The sequence below is a fragment of the Falco rusticolus genome, chromosome 13, assembly GCF_015220075.1.
Source record: "Falco rusticolus isolate bFalRus1 chromosome 13, bFalRus1.pri, whole genome shotgun sequence".
Classification (NCBI taxonomy): Eukaryota; Metazoa; Chordata; class Aves; order Falconiformes; family Falconidae; genus Falco; species Falco rusticolus.
In genome coordinates, this window is record NC_051199.1 from 11,473,565 (window position 1) to 11,499,689 (window position 26,125).

The window sequence follows — 26,125 nt, forward strand, 5'->3', positions numbered from 1 at the left end:
TAGGAATTCCGAGTAAGTTATTTCAGCTCAAAGGGAAATATTCATCTGATAATACCACAGTTCAGACCTTTGCAATACTTAGATACAGTGGGCCCAGTTTAAAGCACCTAAACATTAATTCTAAAAAAAATCCTTGTTGTTTTAAAAGTTTCAGTCCATCTTTTATTGCCACTTTACCGTGATTTTGATTGAACATAATCATTGACTTTTTTTTAAAAAAAGTACTTCAGAAAACTGCACCAGCAGTAATATTTGCAAATACTATTTCAATGACCTCCAAAGGCAAGGAATTTCCTCATTAATGAAGCCTAAGTTGCTGGCTGCCTGATGTAAAAGCAGACTCGGGAAGCTCTGGACTCTTCCTACACTAAGACAGCGCAATGGCTGCCACAGAACTGGGCTGTGCTGCTGCTGAACCAGGGCTTGGGTTCCTCGGCAGCCTCTGCAGGGGATCAGCCATAAGCCAAGCAGGCGAGCGGGCAGAAGGCAGGTGGGGTTCCAGAATGGACCAGCCTCTGGTCCATTTAGATAAAACCAGACTATATTTGCAAAACAGTTCAGTCTTGCAGGCTCAGCAAACAGTATGCAATTGTAAATTTTCTCACCAATCCTGCACTGCATTGCTCTTAGAAGCAACTACATTATTTGTTACATTCATCAGATTTAATCACATGTCCCCAGACCTGGCAATAATTTGAACCTGCGTTCAAATTTCATAAAGCCTCTAAGAATGGTGGAAGCAAACTGTCCAAAAAGCAATACCAATCAAAGCTTTGGAAAGTGACTTTAGAACCAAACTAGTGATTTGGGCCAACTGTTACCTATCATATATTATCTCCTCTGAATATCTGTTATGTTTCTAGATCAAGTGAAATAGATTTTTTAAGGAGAAGCATGTCTTGCATATAAATTATTCTTGCATTTAACCCACTGCTAAACCAAATACAGTTGAACAGTAACATGCAATATATATAAAGTCGACTGCCACGAGAAGTGATCAGAATGGTTTGAGGTATTAAAAGAAGCCATAAGATAGTACTGGTGAAAGTGTGGGACTTTTGACTGAAGAGTCATATTCCAGCAGTAAGTGCCAGTACAGTTTTTCCTTGTCAGCACGGTTTTTTCTTGTCAGCGTGCAAGAGTTTATTAGCTGTCATGCAAGCTAAATATAGCTATCTGTAATACCCTGTAACGTTCTCTGAAATATGAACAAATGTGTTCATTTTAATTACATTCACTTCCTTCACAACAAAATCACAATCAAATCCCCACATTTTCACAACTGAAATTTAAGATCTGATTCTTCTCTGACTTAGGCATCCCGCTGTCATTTTACCTAAGCAAAGTGGATGCAAAACTTTCTCATGAGAAAGATTTCTGATCTGCTTTGCCTAAGCAGAGATGGCTATGGAAACATAAAAGCAGTGCTCTGCATGTAAAACATGGGTTGAACTGAAAGTGCGGAGTGCCACAGTACAGTCATACCTCATTGCAGCTTGGTTTGTTTTTATGGAAATTCAGCTGTACCACATGAAGAGAGCAGAGCAAAAGGAGGAAGCACAGTCAGGTTTTGTTACAAGGTCACTATGCTCCTGGTAAGTCCGCTTCCAGTAAATATGATCTATAAGGCTAAACTATTTTACACATTACCAGAGGTAAATAATCTTGAAAGATTTAAAGGTATAGTTCTGCCCAGCAACATCTTGACTAACGCACTCAAAAACGCAACTTTGCCAATCACTAACCTCAGTAAGAGTAATCTCCAAGTAATATTTTGCCTTAAGCAACACAAGCTCCAGATGCAATTCTGTTTTAAAAGCAAATAAAATGAAGCGTCTAAAGCAACTGTTAACAATAAGTATTGCACTTCCTTCCAGTGACACTAGCAGGAGTTCTGCCATTGACTAAAATCTACAGTTCAATAGAATTTTAGGCAGGAAATTATGTATAATATTTTTCTAAATGAAGCACAACATTTTAGTCAGGGGCAGCAGAAATATCAGAGCAGAGTGACCCCAAAAACGTTGTCACTATTCATGTCCAGCAAATGAGATATCTTGATACTGTTTTATGACCATGGGTATTCGCTTTAAATGGCTTGAATAAGATCTCGCTTACTCAAATCTGCTCAATCCTTAAGGAAAATTCCAGTAAGCATCACTGTGATTTTACCCAAAACAGTCACGGGAAAAAGGAATAAAATCTAGCACTGTCGGCATTTTCTACATGTTCTAATTCACTTTAATTTTTGAAACTTAATAAAAATTGCTAATAAATATCAAAATAGGTTGTCTAAACTCTCTAGAACAGAGTAAGGTTAGTATGAATTTGGTAGTTTCACTAGTTGGTGGATGAAATAATTTTCCCATTAGCCAAGTTAATTTTTCACATATTTTATAGCTCACTTAATGCTTTTTGACTGTGCAATGAAAAGCAGAAAAGTGGATGTAGTTAATTTTTTATGGATGGCTAATGTTTGTGTCTTCAGTAATTTTAATTATTTTGGTGGGTGAAGTCACTGCCACCTCATACTATTTGAATGATAATTTCTTCTTTGCAATAAAAACTTTTTAAAGAAATAATCCCATAATTTGTTTCACTCAAAATTATCCATCAAAATATCCAAATATCCAGTATAAAGTGTTTATTATGCTAACCAAATTAATAAGAGAAGGATTAAATCAATCACTAAACTGTAATTCAACTGAAGCTACAGAATATCAGTTCTCTGGTCTTATTAATGCATTAAAAAAAGCATGAATCAGAGAAAGGTTTTCAAAATGTCTGCATGTCTTTTATAACCTGTGCTAAGCATCATCATTAACTGCTAACAGACAATAGCATAAGCTGTTATAGCACATAGTAAGGACAGGCTGCACTGTCACAGCCACTGCAAAAATTGGCAAAATATTTTTTACAAGGGCCTCAGTATTAATTTTCCCCATAATTCAAGGTGACAGAGTGAGACATGCAGGCTGGAATACCAGATATGGGTGGAGCAGTTGAGACAGCCCATAAAGCTGACGTAGACTGGTAAATCTTCCACAAAATTATGTTAATTGATGGACAGACTATTACTAGATTGAGCCGTTATCCCTGGCTAGAAAGGAAGTTAAAGCTCTTGGTTGGTTTAAGTTCCAGTTGTTGTTTCTTTTATGTTACAGAAGTTGCCTTCCTCTGAGAAATAATCTGCTCCTAAAGCGGGTTATTCTGTGTTACCTGTAGAACACCACAGGTGTACATGATATTGTACAGGCAAGCATGAGGAAAGGATCATGGCAGAGAAGGTTACAGTTTAAATTAGACATTAAGCAGAATACTGAAAGCATGCGGTAGTGATGGAAGCAGAAGGAAGAGATGCATTTCATCAATAACGGGTCAAGAAACTAGTTTTGGACTGGGTGTCGCTGCACTCCTCAGGCCTTACTTATTCTTATAGATCCTGAACACAACAGCAGAAATAGTCTCCCGTTCACATAGCCCCATGACTGCAGTGGGTTAGACCCAACACACAGGTAACATGCATGTGAAATAGGTACAGGTGAGAGAGGGGCACTGAGGGCTCACACATACTTTTACATGTAGTCACCTGTGTGCAGTTCTTTTATGGTAGGGAAGCGTGCTATGAGCATCCCATATCAAAACCTTGAGGCCTCTGCAGCATCTGCAGTATGGTGCTGTCAGTGCTAAGTGGCCTAAGTGGAAAGATAAATGCTCAATGCCTGTGATCTCTGCAGTTATCCCTATGAGCTGGATTTCCAGTTTGGCTCAGTCTTTTGGACGCCCGATGCAAATGTGGCAAACAAGCAGTTAAGAGCATTTGACTTTAGACCAAAATCCCCAGCTCCACACCATCTGAATTAGAGCTTTTTCCGAGCCTATAAAGTTTCATCATTCATTTCATTCAGGACTTGACAGTATGTTAGGGATGTTACAAGACCAAGTAAAGGGAAAAGTAAAAAGAAAAGGAGAATAACACCTGTCTTTGCAGCTGGTCAACAGGCAGACCTTTAATGTGCTGCCTGCTGGGAAACAGGGCTGGTTTCACGTTACACTGAGCCTTCAGCAAAGGATGGAGTTTGCAGAAAGGAATCCTGCAGCTAGAAGATGTGAGGCTTGGGCTTCGGCCAAAAACAATGGAGAACAGCATTAAATGAAAAGTTCCGTAAGTCCAAATGCATTCAATCACTGAACAACACACAGCTTTGTGGTTTGAAAGAATTTTAAAAAAAGAAATTTAAATCATCACTGCAGAGCTACCAGTTGTTTCTAATTTTGAAGAACAATCACTATTTTACCCTTAACTACCACCAAATGCTTCCCAGAGTGACCATAGTCAGACATAAACAGATTGAATACCTTCATTTAGGAAGAACAGACCAACCCTGATAAAAGCTGATGTGCTACTCTGAAAATTGCTTTAGTGCCTGAGGCAGAATTTCATCTTTCATAGACTAAATTTACCCTACTAAGTGGCACCAGTTTTGCTTTAGGTTACATCCTTAGAAGCTCATTGGCTACAATTGAAAAGTCATTGAAGAAGAGTTATACCAAAAGGTTAGCAGAGAAATATACATAATGGTATTACAGTAGACATTTAGAGAGTCCAATCTTAAGAATAGCAAAGAAAGGTTGTGGCAGAAAGCTGTAGAATAAAATAAAAGTTGAGCTGAAAATCCTAAAGCAGTGAAACCTGCATAGTTCTACCTCTGAAATGAAGGTACAGCAAGGACAGGACTACAGAATAGCTCACAAAAATGATCAAAGCACTACACAGCCAGGGAATAAAATCACATATTAGAACCCAAAATGCCCTTTTTTCATAGTCTCAATAATAATGACTGATAGGAAAGGATAAAGGTATGTACAGGTGTGTAAGAAGCATATCAGTAATGACCTGCATTTCAGCAGTGACCTGTAATTTTGGTTTCATAGGGTGAAACAAAGAATCTTTTTTTCTGAGGGATCTAAAGCATCTTAAACTCTCCCAGCTTATAGTAGGAAATGCAAGGACAGTAACCTTTCCTGATGAGGGAGTGGGAAACATATTACCCCCAAAATGCTGAGAAGCAAACTGTTGGAATGACAATTTCACAATTTCAGGAGCCTGACAAGACATTGAGAAAGATCTTGAGTTATTTAAAATCCTACGATATTTGGAAGGGGACTGATTGTATGAGAAGAGTTTTACGTGCTAGAGATTGAAGAATTAGTAAATATTTTAAGGTCATACACAGATACAGTTTCTACTGGCCCATTCAAGTGAGGGACAGGGTTCACATTAACAAGGCTATTTGGGTTTTGGGTTTCTTATTTTTTGGCAGACAATAATGATCCTTTGGGGAAAAAAATAAACTGCATTTCAGCTCTTTGTTTTCAAGGTCATTGCTAGAGATTTAATGACCTAAGGTTCCTTTAATCTCTAATTTTATGATTTTATTAAACAAATGATAAATAAAAATTTCCTATAGACACACAGGGCAGGGGAGGAAATCACCAAAATATCGGAAAAGGATCCAGGTTTTCAGTCAGTTGAAACCTCCCTAATTGGCTGGCACGTTTTTCTGCACTTATTACAGTGAATGCTGCCATCTGTTTCTTACTTCAAAAGAAACAGTCAAAATGATAAGCAAGCTACCAGAGAAGGAAGTCTTATCATGCATATAGAATATTTTAAAAAGCATAGTATCCACTAGCTCCCTGTAGATACAGTATTTCCAGCCTTGACATGATAATTACTAGTAGAAAAATTGTGACAGGCAAATATTCAACCAGCTTCCATTTGTGATAATGGGGCATGTACAGAGGAGATCATTTTGATTTCAGATTTTCCATTACTTGCTTTAGGTTTTGCCCTACAAGTATCACAGTAAGGGTGCTTCTTTGTGATGTCAGGCTGTGCACTGTCCATCCATTAGATCACAGGTTGTTGACTGAAGATACTGAAAAGTTTGCCAGTGTAAAACATCATCTTTAACAGCCCAAAGGGACGTCTACTAAGCAACAATAGAAAGAGCATGAAAGAAAAGGCACGTGCAATGTTAGGGTAAAGGAAAAGACATATAAGAGGGAGAATACACAGCCACTTCCACTAGACAGCTAATTTATCATCAACAGTGCCATCATCACAACTGAGCAAAAAACCATACTGGCTTTTTTCCTAATTGTTAAGCATCATAACAGAGAGCTGATACTTTAGCACTTCAGCATTTAATTCCATCAACTGCTGCTTAACCCAAGGACTGCAAAACTGATGCTTGAAAAACCAGTAGCGTCGAAGACCCCTTGCCCATATATTAATGTTAGACATTCACTTCCTTCAGTACTTGCAGACTGTTCAGTGGAACACAGCCTGTTATGGGTGTACTCTAAAGGCAAAATCCTGTGCCAACCTGTACAGGAACAGCTACATCTGAAAAGTCATGGAAAAGAAACTATAGCACACAGGATATGCAGGAAACCATAGTAGCTACCACAGTCAAGAAGTGACAATACCACAAGTATGAAATACAGGTGAGGAATTCCCACACATGGAGCCTGTTAATGTATCTTGTCACCCTAGTAGTGAAATGGAGAGTAGTGAGATTCACAGCTTCTCTCCATTCCATTCTTTTCCTGTCTGCCTGTAGGAATCCAAATCTGGATTTGAATAGGTCTGTATGGGACCAGGAAAAATAAGAGCTTTCTGCTCTCTACAACTCATAGCAGGAAACAACAGATCCTATTTGCTATAGGGAGCAAAAATAATTTGCAACAAAACTGGTTTTATATCATTACATTTTTTTTGTTTTGTTTCACAAAAGACTATTAATTCACCTTTATGCTTTGCTTTTTCTTCATATGTCAATGACAGTACCATAGTATTTCCTAGTTTTACAACTTGCCCAAAAAACGGGAGCATGAGAGACACAGGCAAGGGCTGAAGCATACCCAGCAGTAATTCCTTTTACTTCTATCTGTAGGCCACAAAGAAATAGGCAATTTTAGAAGGAATAGGATGTCAACATGTATTTTACCACAGGATGTCCAGATTGTAGAGGCACCTGCTTAGGAATGAATGCGGCAAGTGGGAAGAAAAAGAACAGAAAATAACAAGGGTGGGGGGGAGATGATGAAGGAAAAAAACCACCCCAACCAGCAAACCACAAAAACCAAGAGGTGACTAACAGGTCATCCATGAACATTTGCTATTGGAACCTATAGACCACAAAAGGTAAAGAAGAAAGAACATACAAGGCTCAGACCAGAGAAAGAAACATGTCTTGATAATGTCACAGCTCAGCTTACAAACTTGACTGATGACTGCAGTTTGTGTTTTTCACCCACTATTTTTTTTTTTTATATATATATATATATATAAAGGAAGGTATACACACATGCACAGTGTGGGAAACAGGAGAATGGCTATAAGCTGATGTGATAGCTGCTGGCTCTTGCTATCTTAAAAGGGAAACCTGAGAAAGCCCCAGAACAGCAACACTTAAATTGCACAAGCAAAGGAGGTGTCTGTTCAGTGCTATTGCACTGAAGGGCAGTACCGTAGCCAAGGATTTAGCACAGTTCTCAGGCAGATGGACCTTTGGAAATGCAGATAAAGTCAGAGGAAATATTTGAACCTGTAAACAGGATATAAAAAAGCATGGGAATTCCATCAACTCCTCTGTGAGCGTCAGCGAGTATAACACGAGTTTGATCTTCGGGAACTATGCACTAGGATGCCTAATACAAATAGTTCTTAACCTAAATTAAAAAAATGAACAAAACCAAAAACAATCACAGCTTGGATGAAGATATCTTTTGCTTGTAGAAGTGTCATCTTTCTCATTCCAAGACAGAATACTTAGCATCTCCTATTATCAATAGGCAAACCTTAAGCTGGGCAGAGCTGCCTAACTCCACTTGTCACAAATATGTCTACTTTGCTACCAGAACTTTTTTTTGATAAAGTAATTGGAAAACAGCCTGTTTATACTGGGTAATAAACAGCAAGTGCTGGAGGGTATTTAACATGCAATAGATACATGCCACAGAATATTATGCCCACTGCATGACAGCCACTGAGGAAACTAGTTAGACATAAACTCTACAATTTCTTATGGAAGGGAAGAATTGTAATTGAAGGTAACGTTGTACAACTGTCAAATCAGTGCTGACAAATATCTGTTAACAACTTCAGCCCTTTTTCCAATTACCAGCTGTTTGCAAACAGCCTACTGTTGTGTTTGTTGTTGTAATTGTAGAGCAGACAATTGAAGTCCCTGAGCCAAAGTCCCAGAGCCTCATCAGCTTCACTGGGCTATAGGAAAGGGCTGTAGATGAACAAACTTTAATCAAAGAATTGGTGAAATATTCACTTGGACTATTTCCCACTTCTTATTTATGCTGTGTAATTGGTCATTCATGTCATATAGAATTATTTTTTTTCTTACAGATTAAATATATGAAATATTTCAATCAATAGTTTAATAGCAAATAATTTTTATATATATTCACGAGACTAAAACAATGTGAAGAACACCCATAATCCAAATGTGTATGGCAGTACAAACATCCATGAGTGGTTGATACCAAAATGCTGCAGTAAGTCTGAAATGTTCAAAATCCAAAGCAGTGTAGTTTCACTCTATTCAGAAAGCTACTGCATGGACTAGTCTGAAGCAGTAGTCTCAGAACAGACTGTATTGCAAGTTGATATATTGAATGTTGAAATCACCAATTAATCTGTCCCTCACATGAATAAAGAAGAAATCAAACACTGGGATTAAACATGTAACTGCTTAATTTTTCAGGATCTGGAATTTTATTGTCTGCCTCTACAGGGGAAAGTAGTTGTCTTTATAATTCAGCCCTACTCTAGTCTGTTATGGTTAACAACAGCAATAACGTATCTGTTCGAAAGTACTCTGGGAAAAATCCTTCAGAGGATTTACCATTTAATAGTGAGATTATTATACACTTACCTTTACAGAATAACATCCTTTTTTCCTAATCCAACTGGCTTTTAATAGATTTGTTTGAGGGCTCGTGTGACATACCAGCTACAGAAGGATATCATAATCTGATCCTTAGCTTCTTCTAAATGTCTTAAGCAGTATGGATCCTACTTGTGCCTTTTATTTGAACATACCAGAAAGTTTCTTCTTGATATTCAGGCATTTTAAAAAAATATTCCCTACCTCTCATGTTTATAGACTGATTTTTCTCCATCTTGGCCTTCACCTATTAAAAAGTGGGTGTTAGGACTTGATCCTCATAACCAAGATGTCATGAAGCAATACATTTTCTTTAATGGGGCACTGTACAGAAAATATCAACTACAGTATGTATGCTGCAGAATTATCTATCACCTACCAGTGCTATGTCTATGTAGAAATTTTGGACTTACCTCTCTTTTTTCCCCTGAAATTCCTTCTCCTGAAATATGCCTAATGCAGATCAGATATTATGATTATTTATATGTTGTCTTGCATTGAAATCCCTTTCCAAGAAACACCTCCTCAAAAGCAATTTAATGACCCAGAAATTTGTGAGCAATTGGTTGAAGCTCTGAGCTACCACAAGACACCCTGTGGCACATCACAACGATGTTTTCCATCTCTTGATTCTGATGTTTAGTTTCCAAGTATTGAAATATAATATTTACTACAAGGACCATACAAACACAGTAAAATCTATCATCTGTTTAATATAATAAGCAAGCTTAAGCTGTAGACGTTCTATTCATTTTGCATTCATTTGTTTCTTCTTGATACTATCTTGAGAGCAGCAAGTAATGAATGTGAAGAAAATAACATTGGTTTAAGTGTTCAATGTGATACATAGAAACATTTTTATAAACTACCCCAAAAGCTCAAGGAAAAGGGAACTGGCGAATAACATAGGGTATGACAAGCTGAGCCAAGAATGTGATTTTGGACTGTTTCCATTGCGGTTTTCACTTCAGAGTAATTTGTATAATTTGGAAAGCTAGCAATATAACTCTGTGTAGGGAGGGGTTATTCAAGGTAACCTCTATGTTTAAAGGATGGGGTATTTTTATAGCCGTGGACCAAAAACGAGGTCGCATGCTACAGCTACCTAGAGCTAGAAAGGAAGACAGAGAATCCACTGTTTTTAATTTCTTACATTATCTTGTACTGTACAGAGAAATGTATTTTACTGTTCTTAAAATACATAGGTATTAATATGCTAACGGCATGGCGAGCTAAACAGCAAAGCCTAATAAAAGGTCCCTCTAGCAGAAATACTAACTTTTCAGATTCTTCAAGGCTAGTGCTCACACTGAATCCCTCAAGAAACACAGTGAGGTAGAAGTGTAAGAGTGTACTATTTGGAACTTTTTAAATATATTGGAATTTAACGCATTCCTAGTTCATGCAGCAGCCCAGCCTGTTTAGTGCTAGATTTTCTCTTTGAGAAATCTTGAGCTAATTTCTAGAAAATAGCTAGAAAGTTTTAAGCTGCTAAAAGTTAAATCTTGTGATTTTTACATAAACCCACAGCAACTGTGGGCTCAACAGAGTACATAAAGATAGGACTACCATAATTTAACATATTTGGGTGTGAGCAATATTTTCTTAAGCACAGAACATGTAAAAGATGAAAAACATCAAATTCCCCAAAGAACCTTGAAATCAACCATTAATGAAAGTTCTACAGTGGGACCTTTTAAAGGCTTAGGTCCAGATCCTCACCTGTAGTGAAGTTTCAATGAAGGAAGTGGAAATACCTAATTTACATCAAAGAAAAACTGGACTTTTAACTATAAGGTCAAGATAATACAGACATTAAATTCTCATTCTACTCCCCACTGCTTACAAAGAGTAGAATACTTCCAAGATTTCTACAGGACCAATCTAACCTCCATTCTGGAAATCATCCACGCTTATAGGATGATTTAGAGAAATACTCATAGGGTCAAGGTCTTGAGATATCTTTATGTCCTTGACTAGAAGCCAGGTGAATAAAAAAAAAATAAGTTAGAAATTATGTAGCATTGTAATGCAAAATTAAAGGAATGATTAAACATCTAACTAAATAAAACACTGGCACTTAATAAGAGATGTCATTTTTACCCCCTTCTTTTTTCAGAAAGGTTCAGCTGTGATCTTTGATTGTTGCTTCAAAGCAACCTTTCAATTTATTGACATGATCCAAGCAATAACTTCAACCATCTTCTGGTTCATTCCAACTTACAAAAGCTTAAAAGTATGAAAAAAGGTTCTGAACCATGCAGACCTTCCATGAAAGAAATCCCTAGCATGGATGTTCAGCTCTTTTCCCACCCCTACTCCTCACAAACCCATACATCACATAAGTCCTGGGTGGGAGAAGTGGCATGCTGGGGGGACATCGCACTATATCACCAAGATGATACTGGTATAGCATTGTACCCCTAGTATTGCCTCAGGCTGCCGTACTGCAGATCCCAGGCCTAAATGGGATAACATAAGTAGTAACTCAGATAAAGAATGAGTTCAGGACTAGAGCGTGCCTGCACAAACACACACAGCTTGGAGTCACCCAGTCATCTCTCTGCATCTAGTAATGGGATGCCAACCTTGGGCTGTGCCTCTGGTCAAGTACAGGCCTGAACATTACCATGACATCCCAAATATGTGATACTGCTGCAGAAGCAGTGGATGCTTTTGCTGAAGCTAGATGATCTGTCTGCTTTGTACGGATATCCTCCCCAGAGCCTGTCTTTATACCATTTCACTCTTAAGTTTTTAGATACTGCTGACCATCAGGCAATATTTCCTTTTCTCATACATTTACTATTCATTAATACTTTTACCATTTCAAACTTTCTTTACTGACATCTTTTAAGTTCAGAAATTTCCTAGATGTATTTTCCTTACATTTTCCACAGATGCTCAGTTATCTTTCATCTGCTGTACTGGATCTCCACGATTGCCTCTCCTTTTTCACATCCCCACCTGACAAGAACTAAGTGGGTTCTGGTCTGGATGAGGATGTGTAGTTCTGGTGACAGGATACTTTCATTACCACATGCATACTAATGCATGTTAAAGGTTTTATGGAGAGAAGAAAGTCTGATTTTTACACGAGGCAAGTTAAAGTCTACTGGGGATAGAAATATTTGTGTTGCTTCAGGAAATGTTCAATGCAATTGCTGCAGCTTTTGCTAGGTGAAGATTTTACTATGTAGTTGATCCGGATTGCTTAACTGCTACTTAAACCTGTAGGGTTTCCTCTGGAAGACAACTTTAGTTTCCTTTTTTAGAGAAATTATTGAAATTGTATTTTATAGTGAAAGAAAGAGTTTGGCTAACACAAAAGTCAGCTGACAAAAAAATTCTGTCAATGGAGTGTTATCTAAGATAAGTAAAAGCAACATTGCTAGACAGACAGGCCAGAGCATACACTGTGTCAGGCACAGCAGCTTCCTTTATCCCTCTTGCCGCGTGGCAATGCCACATGGTCAGGACTCAGCACAGAAGACAGACCAAAGTCCTTGTAATCCTTTTAGAAGGCTCTTGATATTGTCTCAGACAAGGGAAAATGAGATTTGTGGATAATCTCAGCTCATCTTAGCTCCACATGCCCATAAGAAAAACGTGACTGTAACCTGCCACAGTTTACACACACAAAAGTCCCTTTGTCTTTTGCTCTTTTCTGGAATCATGTAGCTCAGGCAGGTGGAAATACAGTGGTGGTTTCTAGTCCACTGGACTTTTTACAAGTGCAAGAGTACAAACAAATCTAGTTTCTCCCCCTGACTGAGCCCATTGGTGGGCTATGCAGAGTTGTGCCAATAAGCCAGAAGAAACACAGTTCTGTTGTGATTAGAAACCTTTAGTATGTCAAAATGTAGCAACTTATCTGCAGTTTGGCTGTTTGCCCCAGGAGTTATCATAAGCTTTCCATTTCTGAAGCTAGCACAGGAGCAACCAGAAAAGAAACCAAACTGTCCAGAAACAGGCAGATTATTGCAATCTGTGAAGCAACACAGCACTAAGAGGAGGTGATGCTGCCTTACCTTAATTTTTTTCCCTAGACTCAATAAATAACAAGAAGAAAAAGCACACTGGCAAACCTGAACGGAAGAGCTGATTCAGTAGTCAAGCTCTGATCTTCAGTATGTTCACTGAAAGTTCTGGTTTTTTTAAGGAAAGTTTCCCTGTTCTTACATAACCTTCGACAGTTTGCTACAGCAGGCTAAGTGAGGGAACAAGATTAACAGATATGAGATATTTTTACCGCTTCACCCAAAGATTCACAGAATTTTCTGGGAATTTTAACACTTGTTCAAAACAATGTGCGATTCTTCATGTTGCTATCAGTGCAATCAGGAAAGAATTCTACATAGCCTCCAAATGATTTGTACCAAACAATTTTACATAATTATTTAACATCCTTCTTCAAACTAATAAATCTGATAAATTGTTGTTTGGTTTTTTTTTTTAATAGGAACTGAAGTGCAATTATTAAATATCTCTGCAAAATAACAGCATTGGCAAAGTGGAAGTCACTAAGCTGCTATTTCTACTTACTGCTGTGTATGTTGCCATGAACTTAGCCATGAAAAATGCTAAGTTAACTTACAGGAAATATATTTGCATTGATTAGTGCAGATTATGTGATAGTGGAACAAGATCAGTGAACCACAATGAATACCGTCAATATCTACTCTGAAGTATGACATGGATTTATCTAAATGCAGTATCTCGGCTTCACTTACCACATCTCTTCCTGTTTCCCTTTACTAAGCATTTAGTAAAAACAATGCTAGTGTAAACAAAGTATGTATCATATTTTTAAATTAATTCCCATTACAATGCTGCTACCCACTGTTCCTCTAATACGATTTCCTTGCCTCACTACTATGAGGATCCACTGTTTTTATTGTTACCAGTAAAGTCCTCCAAACAGCAGCCCTGACCTCAGCTCCCAAGAAGTCCACCACAGATGCAAAAAAGAGTAGCATTTTCTCCACGCTACACAGATCCACCAAAGCAGAAGCTGAAGGTATGACGGCATCGCAACAGTCGGATGGAGCACCAGCTGTGCAAACACACAGCCCAACCTGTGATAAAATCCTTTTTCTTCTCTACAACAGCTGTAATATTGTCAGAGCTCCTTGGATACAGAAAATCCCTACAATTTCTCTAGTAGGGGAAAGCCAGTGAACAGTCCTGTAATGTAGAGTATCATGGACTATTAGTTAGCCCAGAATTCAAGAGTGTAAGCCACAGGAGAAAATTTCTTGCACCAATTACAAACGTCAACGTTTCAAAGCCTTCTGCTATGCATTAGGCACCAAAATCAGATCCCTCAGTCGCATCTCCCCAACTTCACCAATGGCACTGAAGATCTGATACTCCCTGCTCAGCACTGAAACCTCAGAGCTCTGCATCCACCCAGGACAGAATGGTTCTGTGCAGGTCTGCATGGGAATGCTTCCTGCAGATGAAAACAGTAAAGCTCATGTGCAAGACTGCCAGCAATGCTCTGCTAGCCTGCGTCTGAGAGCAGAGAGTCTGCTTTCATTGATGCAAAGAGGGTGAGCAGCATTTATACAGGCAGTTGAATCCGGGGTAAGAAGAACAAGACCACCTCAACACTGCATAGGAAGAACTCTGCATCAGAGTCAGGACCCATACTGTAAATCATAAAAACATGTGAGTCCAGGATTTCTTCAGTCTTCTGCTTTCAAGCAAATTCTCTAAGCATGCTACTGTCTTTTTTTATTCTGCTGTTAGTTGTAACATTCAAAAGTGTATTCCCTTGAACACACATTTTGAGATACGGGTCTGGTTTTTGAAGGGGGTATGCTCAGCACTTCGCAGGACCTCATCAGGGGAAAGATTTAGCCATAAACCAAATGGACATATCCTTAACCATCAAAAACTTGAAAATTTTAACCACAAAAAATATGTGTCTGCATATGTAAATGTAAAAATTCTTATTACACAAACTCCTTGTTTCAAAATATATCAGATAACACAGCATTAAGAAAATTTACCAATGAATCTGAGTGTAATCATTTGTGTGCAAAGGAAACAAAACAAAACAACTTCTACATGCTCAGCCTACTAAAATGCATTGCCAGATATTTGAGAACAAATCAAGAATTTGTTGCTATTGAGAAATGAAACATGCAATCTCTGGAACCAAACTGGTCACTGGTGAACAGTAAAACCCTAATAATTTCCATATTTATTAAGTAATCTATTGCTGTTTACCCCAGAAATCACTGCACATGAAAACATGACAAAAAAACCCAACCTGAGAAACGCTGGTGTATGCTGCTATCCCCTTCCATTGTTCTTCAAGGAACATAATGGAAACTTACACAAAAAAAGAAAATATTAGTTTTTATATTGTTACTGGAATAATGCAGAGATAAATGATTATGAAAAGAAGATAAATGAAACTCATTTTATTTATCCTTTTCAATTTTTTTCTCTTACTGTCAGTATTTCCAGAATTTCTTGATTTAAACAAAGAGAAGAAAAGATTACTTTATAGAGGCAAGACAAACATGAAAGGAAGGGGAAGAAATATAACAAAGGAAGATGTATATGTATCTTCATCTTTCCACAGTCAAAATAAAAGATTTTTTTTTTTCTTTTAGCACTTCATAATTTTGCCGCTGTCTCCCGTAACACCCTCCCAGGTGAGCGCAGGCGGTGTGGGTCAGGCGACCGGGCAGCGAGGTGGGCTGAGAACGGGCGGGATGGCGGAGCTCAGAGGGCTGTGACCAGCGGCGCAGGGGCCAGCTGGAGGCCTGTAGCTCACGGTGTTCCCCAGGGTCAGTGCTGGGTCCAGCCCTGTGCAGCTCATCCATCAGCGGCCTGGGTGGAGGGGCAGGGGCACCCTCAGCCAGTCTGGGGGTGGTGCGGAACTGGGAGGAGTGGCTGGTGCACCGGGAGGCCGCGCTGCCATTCAGCCAGACCTGGGCAGGCCAGAGGGTTGGGCGGAGAGGAACCTGGTGAAGTTCAGCAAAGGCAAGTGTAGGGTCCTGCCCCTGGGGAGGAGCAGCCCCACGCACCAGCACGGGCTGGGGCTGACCTGCTGGGGGGCAGCTCTGCGGGGAAGGACCTGGGAGTGCTGGTGGGCAGCAAGGTGCCCATGGGCCAGCAGCGTGCCCGTGTGGCCAAGAAGCCAGTGGGACCCTGGGGTGCACTGGGAGGGCCGTGGCCAGCAGGTGGAGGGAGGTGATCCCCCCTCTGCTCTGCCCTGGTGAGGCACATCTGGAGTGCTGCGCCCAGTGCTGGGCTGCCCAGGTCAGGGGAGACAGGGAGCTACTGGAGAGGGTCCAGCGGAGGGCTATGGAGATGGTGAGGGGACTGGAGCATCTCCCATATGAGAAGAGGCTGAGAGAGAGTGAGAGCCGGGTCTGTTTAGCCTAGAAAAGAGAAGACTGAGAGGGGATCTTATCAATGTCTACAAATATCTAAGGGCCAGTGTCAAGAGGATGGGGCCGGGCTCTCTGTGGTGCCCTGTCATGCCCAGCAATGAGACAAGGGGCAATGGGCACAAACTGTCACACAAGAAGTTCCATCAGAATACAAGGAAAAACCTCTTTAACTTTAAGGTGACGGAGCACTGGAACAGCCTTCCTCGCTGTGTGGTTGTGTGGTTTTCTCTGGAGACATTCAGAACTTGCCTGGATGTGAGTCTGTGCAACCTGCTTTAGCAGGGGGTTGGACTACATGATTTCCAGAGGTCCCTTCCAGCCCTGACCATCGTGTGATTCTGTGATAATAGTCTCTACCAGGTCCGTCCTATTTTCAGCATACACCTAATTTCCATGAGCATTAGAAACTGATGTATGCTCACATAAAAAGAAGAATACACTCTACTTTGTCAAGTCTTAAAACTGGACAACACATTTAAATGAGAAAAAAAAAAATCCGAACAACTCGGAAAAGCTTGGAGACAAGTGAAGCAGTACATAACAAGTCTAGAAAGGATAATAAGGAATACTTAGCATACCTGAAAAGACTTCAAACCAGTGGTAGAAGGCCTAAATAAATCATGCAAATGAATAAAAGGAGTATAAAATCTTTATATAACAACATGAGGAGCAAATAGTAAAAAGTGCGTATAATACTAAATTATTATATTAAAAAGCAAGCAACTGAAAATAGCCAAGAGAGCTTTTAAAAATTTAGAAGATAACTTACTCTTATGAAGGATGCTGGAGAATGAAAATGTTGCATTTATCAGGCAAAAACAATGGTCAGAATTACATACTTTTTCAGCCTTTGATTCACATCCTGCATTTTAAATCCAGTCATTTACATTCTTTATTTTCCAAATTTCATCTTCTGTATTATAGCAGTAATTTTCTCACATGTGTATCAATGTATAGTTTGATACATAAATATTTACAAAAATATTTAGGTATATGGAAAGATTAATTAATACAGATATTGATGAGCAGGGAAACAACAATTAGACAGGTGCATAGCATATCCCTGTACAGCATGGCTTTTTCTATGAAAAATATCTTGATGGCCTATAGAGCCAACAGCTTACATGGAGATATGACAAGTTTAACTGGGGATCTGTTCTTCATATTTTGAAGTTTATCACACAACCTTTCTTTACAGTTCAGGCCTACCTGATTTTTAGCTATTTTTAACTAATTCTCTGAACAAGTCCCAGAAACAACAAATATACTACAAAATAGCATAGAGATTAACTAATTGTTTTCATTCCTTTTAGTGAGCTAAGAGCCTTAGCTCATACTAAAAAAGTAATAAACCAGACAATAGGCCTCTCAAATACTAAGTGGGTATCTACATCCTTTAGTAAGTCTAAAAATTCAGTCCAAATTTCAGAACCTAACACCTTCTACTCACCTACTACCCCATCCTGAAAGCACCTTATTTTCCTGTGAAGACTAGTTTTTACTAATAGTTGCTTGTATCCATGATCCAAGCCTTGTAAGTTCTGACATGACCGTAGTTATGTTTCTTTCTTATTTATCAGACATACCAGCATTCAGAAAGTTAGCCTTTTCCAGTCTATCACCACCTTTGACCTAATGATCCATATACTCAGGCAGGATCTAGACAACAAAAGAACCAAAACTCTCATCTTCCCTCATCCTACAGACACCTCAAGAGAAGCCTCTACTCACAAAACCTTTGGGTTTCCCAGGGTAGGGTACTCTCAAGCCTTCCCACTGAAGCTAGGATACTTCCAATGTTCAAGATACCCCATGTGAATTATTAAACAGAACGTAAAAATTACTATAAATTATTTTAGCTGCAACCCCCTCAATATAAGCAAAAGACTGCAACTGCAAGGACCCAACTTGATTTTAGAAGCATGCAGAGAACACTCCAAGGAAACATCAATATTAACAGCCTTCCACTAACAAGTCCTACGCATTTAATTTCAGTTGTAACCTTTTTTATTTGTAATACAAATAAAATTGTTCAAATTAATTGGAATATTACAAAGAAAACTTTTCATAGTCAGGTAGGATGAAACTAGATTTTGAACTCTCAAAATTTCCAGCAGCTACAAAGTCATTGCCTTGATGAGCCCCTTATTACAGGATTGGTACAGGGGGAAACCAAATTATGAAAACTTAAACAGGTTACCAATCAGATCAAATATCTGAAAGTTTGCATGTTTACACAAACAACTGAAGTACCTGCTAATCTCAGTTAACAAGCGTAGCTGGTTACAAGAATCTAACTGCACGTTAACAGGTTCAGGGAAGAAGAATATAGTGACATCTGTATGCAAAAAGATCTACCTCCACCACACACTGCAATACAACTATAAGTTAAAGATCTTGTCTCATGGCATTACCTCAGAGAAAAGTCATAGGGCAACCAGAAGCTGGTAAAGTTTTTGTTAAATTATTAAGCAAAAGCTCAGTGATAGAAGTTGACAGACACAGCTGTTCAGGCAAACTCATCATTATAACAGCACTGTGTCCTCACATGCCACATAAGATTGGCACATTTTCTCAACACAAAATTGCAAACACAAGTAAATCTGTAAGAGTGCTCTTGATTCTAGATGCAGGAAAAATCAGTATGTGAACTTTAAGCAACAGCTTCAGCAGCATCAACAATTTGTATTGGCATGGGTGTCCAGACAAAGCCTATGTTGTATTGTGGTATGTAGAGCAAGCAATGGGTCATAAATAGTTTGCACTGTATGCTAAGGAGGTGAATGCATTATGCATAGTATGTTCTTTATCAATTGCAAACAGAAGGGAACTGCTTGTGACAATGGAGTTTGTCCCTGCCAGCAAGAATATGCTATGCGGGCATTTAGAGATAGTGAAGTATCCCTTAACTAGTAATGTACTAGCTTTTGTAGAAGTTGAGTTGAGGAGAATGCCACACTTAACCAGACTGAATTCCTCTTCATTGGGATATTCCAGAAGAGATACAAAGCCCAGCAGAATGGTACAATTTGCAGGACATCAATGGCCAAGTGTTCCTAGACATGTCTCCTGCACACGCTGCCTACTTTTCCGGCTCTCAAAGTCCTTTCTTTGCCCTGTTCTCCCCCAGTTCCAATACTTCTGCATGGGCCAAGGAACAGGAACAGGTTAAGGGAAGCACAACGTTACCATTACTCAACCATCCCCAGAGAAATGTTGTTACAGAATCATTTACCATTACCGTTAATCAGAAGTTCAGACAGGACACCCGGGCTCGTGACAAGTCTCTCAACATCATCAAAGAGCAGGGATGTGCAACAAGCTGCTTTTATAATAATAACGGAAAACCCACTGGATTTCCTTCCCCAGCTCATGCAGGGTTTGCTAGAGGTATAGCACCATTTTTAATGTTGCAGAGGAACATAGAAATTGTCCATGTGGATTTGACAGCCTTGTTTCTTCTAAGCAAACCAACCAGGAAACGCACTTAAGAAAACTCCCCTTCTCTTGTCTTGCAAAAATATATGTACCCATACATGATTTTTCTGCAGCAAAGGAAGTTTTGATGGTTGCCTAGTGCTGTGCACAGCTCACATATCAGAGATGAGCTAAAATGACAGCCCTGTGCCCCACACCAGAACTCCAGTGGGACACCAGCGTCAATCTCCAGTCTTGCAAAAGGGTTCCACAGTTTCTTTTATGAGAGTTATACCATTTGTGGCTTTCAATGCAGAGACATGGGTGATGAAATTTCATCCTCTAGAATAGCCTGAATACCACTAAAGAATTTGACATATACCATATTGCCAGCTGACCAAATGCACAACATCCTTGCATGTTCTGACTTTACACTGAGATACCACGAGTCATAAGAATAGACTAGATGGAGATGTTCTCATCAATTGAAAACTGATCTTAAAAAATAAAATCCAGCTTGTGAATCTAGGGGATGATTCCACAGTTAAGTTCAGAAAACAGGCTTCTGTTTCTATTTCTTTCTCTTTCTATCCTCTTTCTGCTTCAATCTATTACAGGTGTATTCCCACTTCTGAAAAAAACCCCACAAACCCTAGCAAACATGTGTATCAAAGTCCTATATATATATACACTACAGGTGTGTTAGTCACTCACCATGTCCTTTCTAGCCTAATGTGCAACTTTCTAGTCTTCTCTGGAATAAATGTCATAGAACAAGCTGTTAGCTGGGAATTTATCTGGAACACTTAGAAATTTCCCAGTTATGTCAGAAGATCTTATCTGTGCTGCTGCTTTGCTATGGAGACCAGGACTACAAAAACCAGACACAATTCAGGGTATCCAGTCCCTACTGCACCTTCCTGTTTAAAAAGCCAATTCTCACAATGCTTCTTCCTACTTTCCAGAGGCTTTTTCTACACCTTTTTTCCCCAGATGTTTTCTCCATATGTCTTCCTTGGCATCACAGTTATACTCTAGAGTCTCCTCCCCAGTATATTGGCAAAGTAAAATTAATATTGAGTTTTACATTTCTTCTATTTCCTGCAAAGCTGGGTACAGCTTTGAGGTCTCATTAGTCAGCTTATAACTACATATTGAAGAAACTGGCTCACATCAAGGGTGACTCCACATTGGCCACTCCAGATGGAAGAGGTAGCAAAAAATGACATCACAGTTCATTGAAACATTTATTTCTGTATGCATTGACTTGTCATGCAAACCTAAACTCCACTCAGTGCTCCTAACACAGATGAATCGTGTGCAGGTGCATCCAGAAGGCCTGCAAACTGGAAAGCATAAGTTACTACTGCCTTGGGGCATACTATGTTTATGCAGAACTCCCAGTGGAAATCAAGGTAGCAGCGGTTAATTGCTATTTTATAGGAAGCTGGGATAATTTTTCTATGGGTAACATATGGTGCACTTTGCTGTGACATGGTACCCGGACTGTCACAGATCTCACTCCAGTCTCAGGCAGGTGTGCTGGGAAAACAGGGACAGTGGTAGATGGGAGTATTTGACATAACATGAGACACACATTTTTTTTGTTTTCAGGCATGCCCATTCCCCAAAGGTGATCTGAAAACATTCCCAGGGTCAGCATCTCTAGTTGTCTTCCATTGCAGTCACCACATCTTAGGATTCTTCTCATAGAAAAGGAAATTCAACTTCTATGGGCAATCACATTTTCTGCCCCCCATAACTCTTGCCAGAAAAGTGTTCAAGAATGCATAGAAATGGTTGGGTTTTTTCTCATTTTGCAGCCTAAATGTATTCATGATCTATCCATACACTTGTCTTTTTGGCAGTGCTGCTCTTTAGACTAAGTAGTTCCTTGTTGTCTGTGGTTCTAAGGTAAGCTGCAGTGATGACTCTTGTTTCAAGGAGGTAGATAGCACTAAAGATAATTAATACCATAAATTAATACCTTAACATAGAACCAGGCTCTTCTAATAAGCATTTCAAATAAGCATTTTTCATTGAACTGTGGAAAGTGAAAACTGGACGTTTTGCAAAACTCAAAATTAAATTATCAATTGTGAAAAATTCATAAAACATGGGGAGAGGAAACTGACGTTGCAAAAGAGAACAGTATCTTTCCACAAAATATTTAATTAGGTGTCTTTATGCTCTGTTTTCTGGCACTGTGGTCTCTGTATCAATGTTGATTAGGATTCCCGTTTTTCTATGTTTAAATTCAGAATTCATTCACCTGGGGTGAGACGTACCCCAAGGACAGTCAGAGACACCCCTTGCAAAAAAGCTACCGGATGAACCAACACAATCATCACAGCCACGTTCTCCATACACTGCCTTGTCAACTCACAAGACATAAACAAGATGTGGGCTGGCTTTGGAAAAGTGGTGGTACTGTTCTGATGCTGGTTCCAGCTCTGGTGTTGATTTCTAGCTCCAGTAAGCAGCTGAGGGGCAATGCAGCAGGCATGCTCTAAGTTCAGTTTATGGAATAGAGATTTCATTTCCCCAGTCCCTTCTTTACACCATTTAAAGAGAAGTGCTGTCTCATTGTGTATTTATCTTTTCTTCCTACCATTAATATTATCCTGGTTTAATTTTTCAGAGACTAGTTCACTATTTTGACAGTACAAGTGCCACCTCCTAATGAATATGGGCTTCTCTGTATATTGACATAACACTTCCTCTGCTTGTGCTGGGTTTGATCAGTTCTTTAAATAACTAAAAATTACCTAAACAAATCCAATCAGTTGATTTGTTCGTCTAAGGCCAATTAATTTATTGCCACCAAGAAAAAAGAAAAAGTTAAAGTCTTTTTGAAACCTCAGACCATAGGCATTTCAGCTCTTAGTGAGAGATGGTAGTTGTCATGTATTATAAATATTTGTACTGTAGAAGAGGACTTTCACATGACAGGAACCTCAAGACCCCATGCAAATTGTTAGGCTCATCCAAAGTGAGCAAGTAAACAGGATAAATATTGAGAAGACATGTCTGAGCCTTTTATTCAGAAAATCAGAATACGGAATTACAGCATGAAGGATTTAAGTTTCTTCCCTTACATTTTCCCCAAGGTCCTGTCTGTAGTAATTTCAACATTACTTACATAAAATTCATCCTTACTCAAACTTTGCATTTTAATGGAACATTATATTTGTGCTTCCTTGTAAAGCATCACTGAAAATGCTATAAGGTGTATGTGACCAAACCAACTTATACCCTGGCAATTACTGTTTTGTCCAAATATTATTTGGTAATGTAGCTTAAGTGATATTGGCCCTTAGGTTCACTTTGCACTTAAGAATACAACTTACCCACAAAAAATAAACAGAAGGCTTGAAAACCCTGTTTGAACATACAAATTTGTGCTTACGTATAGTTATGTACCTGCCATGGAAACTATCTGCCTATAAGAATCTTGCAAGTCCTTAGCCTGTTTGGGAGCTAGCAGTCGAGGAGCAGAAAAACAGAGGACACAACAAAGGCAACAAATCTAATGTGTCATGAAGAGGTCTGCTAACTGGAGACTTAACAGCACAAGAAAATAGCTCATAAGCAATACACTGCAATTTGTTCACAAAACACATTTGTTAAATAAGGGGCAAACTAACCACGGCCTTACAAATAAGTCACAAACAGAAAAACTGTAGAAAATTCACGGTATTGTTCACTGGTGCATACTTTGCTTCCTTAGAGAAATCAGCAATAGAGTACTAAAGTAGCAAAGATGTGCTCTGTGCTTTTAATCCTCCAGTTTACAGGTTGTCATGTTCACAACATGTCCTCCCAGGACACGAAGGATTTCAAATCAAAAGCTATAGCTGAACCGTACATAGTAAATTGATGGGAAGCACTGGAAAAGTTGCAGGTTCACCAGAACGCATCTTTGGTTCTGCAAGGACAGGCAAGGCTTTCCCATTGCCTAGCCTTGTGGAGTACATTTTGTATGTGGGGTTTTGTTTACCTCTGAAGCCAGCGGACCTAAATGTCAAGAAGGCAACTTTAATGCAGAAACACCTCCCCAGAGGTGCTTCTGTTTCAGCTTTCTGTAGGACCCCAGATCACCAGATTTTAGATGGTTAGAGGTAGCAAAGAGAAATCCCACCTTCAGAACCTTCAGAAGACCTTATTCGCAGCAGCACTGCATCACAGGTTCCTGGTTTATGCCCATTTACTTATTAGTATCGCATTATCCACCAGACATACTGACTACGACAAAACTTTAGAGTCCGAAACCTTACTTAATTGAGATCAAGCATATCATGAACAGCATGATTTAGGAAATGCTGTTGCTTAATAATGAGACTCATATTTCCTTGTCTGTGAACAGCAGTAATAGTTTTTATTGTATTAGATCCCCACATGTGCTGGCCATGAGGGTTTTGGGGTTTTTTTTTTGTGAGGTTTTTGGTTTTGTTTTGTTTTGTTTTTTTTCATGGGTTTGGGGTTTTGTTTTTTTTTTTTTGGGGGGGGGGGGGGGGGGGCAGTGGTTTCTTCTTCAAAATCTGTACATAGCCTGGAACACACTTTGGCTTAGTGCACACTAAAGCTCAAAGAAAAATACAAAGCAACATCAATGGAAAAAAAAAAATCTTATAGCTTTAAGACTTATTTTTCAGGTGCACCTGTTCAGATGCATTTTTCCAGAATAAAACTGCCTTGCAACAGGGAAAGAATGAGAAAGAGAAAAGTCATTTGCAGAATTCTAATTCACCTATGAGGATGATCCTATTAATCAGCTTTCATATTGTTCCCAGTGACCTTTTTCTTCCTTTCACACTATTACTACTCTACTGCTGGTTTTAAATCTTCCTTCCTGCATCACTGAATAGGAAGAAAATAAGTTAGTTTAGAACAGGCCATGACCCCAAGTACACGAGAGACAAGTGCTGACTAATGTTGATTAATTTCCTCTGAATCATGTTAACATTACTCTCCAGACCCCATCAGTTCAGCTTGCAATGACATATGCAGTGACTGCAATCACAATCTGATAAAAATACTGGAGTGTAAAGTCAGGGCTTTTGTAATAGCAGTCTTTCTTAAACCAAAAACCCCGCATCTTTGTAGGCTGAATTTTCTATTAAGCATACTTCACCTTCCATTAGCACTAACAAGACTACAGATTATTTCTATGAATATGAACCTGAGAAAGTTCTAAAAACTAAAAAAAAGTCTTGCTAAGAAGGACTTTATACGCCATAAAATATTTTAAATTAATCATATCTCACTAAAGTTTTGCATCTGCTAGTCTCATTTGCATGACGTACACATGAATATAACTTCATGAAGAGCATTGCTGAAACAGGTTGGATCAAATAAAAACTAGTGGTTTTAAAAATACTTTTGACAGCATAAATAAAATGTTTGGAATTGTATTAGTTACCTTATCTTAGTCATCTGTTTGGTTTTTTTTTTTGCGTTCAGAAGGAAGAGATGCAATGTTTTCTTTCAGCTGAGATTTACAATACGTTTAACCATGAAGAGAGAGATTATTTTTTTAACAGTGTCAGGTGCTGAAAATACCCCTGAACAGGACCAGCAATTTGTTTTTCTCAAGATACTGTGTAACAGGCTGAGTTGAGGGTTCTGCATGTGATTTTTTTCATGTCCTGCTGGACTACACTTAGAACTTCTACGTTACAAGTTTTCAGCATATGAACCTATTTTTCTTTGTAAATTTGACCAAGATTTGTCTTCTAAAAGCGATGGACTCTTAAGTTTTACTCACAACAGAGGTATCTCAAATCCAAGCACTTAAGCTTGTGGCTGGATTTGGGTTTATTATTTCCAGTGCCTGAGGTCCCTTGGAAGTACAATACCTCAGTAAATCTTGTAAAAAGGAGCGTACCCTTAATAATTCTCACTTCTGTAACCTTTAACGATTTGGCTGATTTTCTTTGGGTCTTCTTCCTTCCCCAATTTTGTAGCTAGATGCCACAGCAGTTTAGTAAGGAAATGCAACAACAAAGAACAGAATGAAGAGTGAAGAACCTTGGCTTAGGGACCACATGGACCTCTGTTCCATGACGTCCACTTTTATACAGAGAAACTTGGTAGACTAGAAGGTATTATTGTCCTCAAGATTATATCATGTATTTTAACTGGGTGTCACTTGATAAAAGCCTAATGATTGCGAGTAAAAGTGCCAGCACGAGATCTTCAGATCCCAAATAACCTTGAAAAAACTCAGAGTTTCAACAATGCAATGAGATTAAGTTGCCATTTCCATTATTTCCTAATGGTCACATTTCTAACAACAGACCTAGAAAGCCCAAGCCTGAC

General features: G+C 38.9%; 1 long non-coding RNA gene across 2 annotated transcripts in view; it reads left to right on the top strand.

Annotated features, from left to right (window-relative positions):
* LOC119156979 overlaps positions 1 to 15,559 on the top strand; it is a 95,460-nt gene extending 79,901 nt beyond the window's left edge. For both annotated transcript variants that reach the window (XR_005107335.1, XR_005107334.1), the window contains one exon: positions 13,880 to 15,559. This is a non-coding gene — a long non-coding RNA (uncharacterized LOC119156979). The remainder of the gene's footprint in view (positions 1 to 13,879) is intronic.
* The last annotated feature ends 10,566 nt before the right edge of the window (positions 15,560 to 26,125 follow it).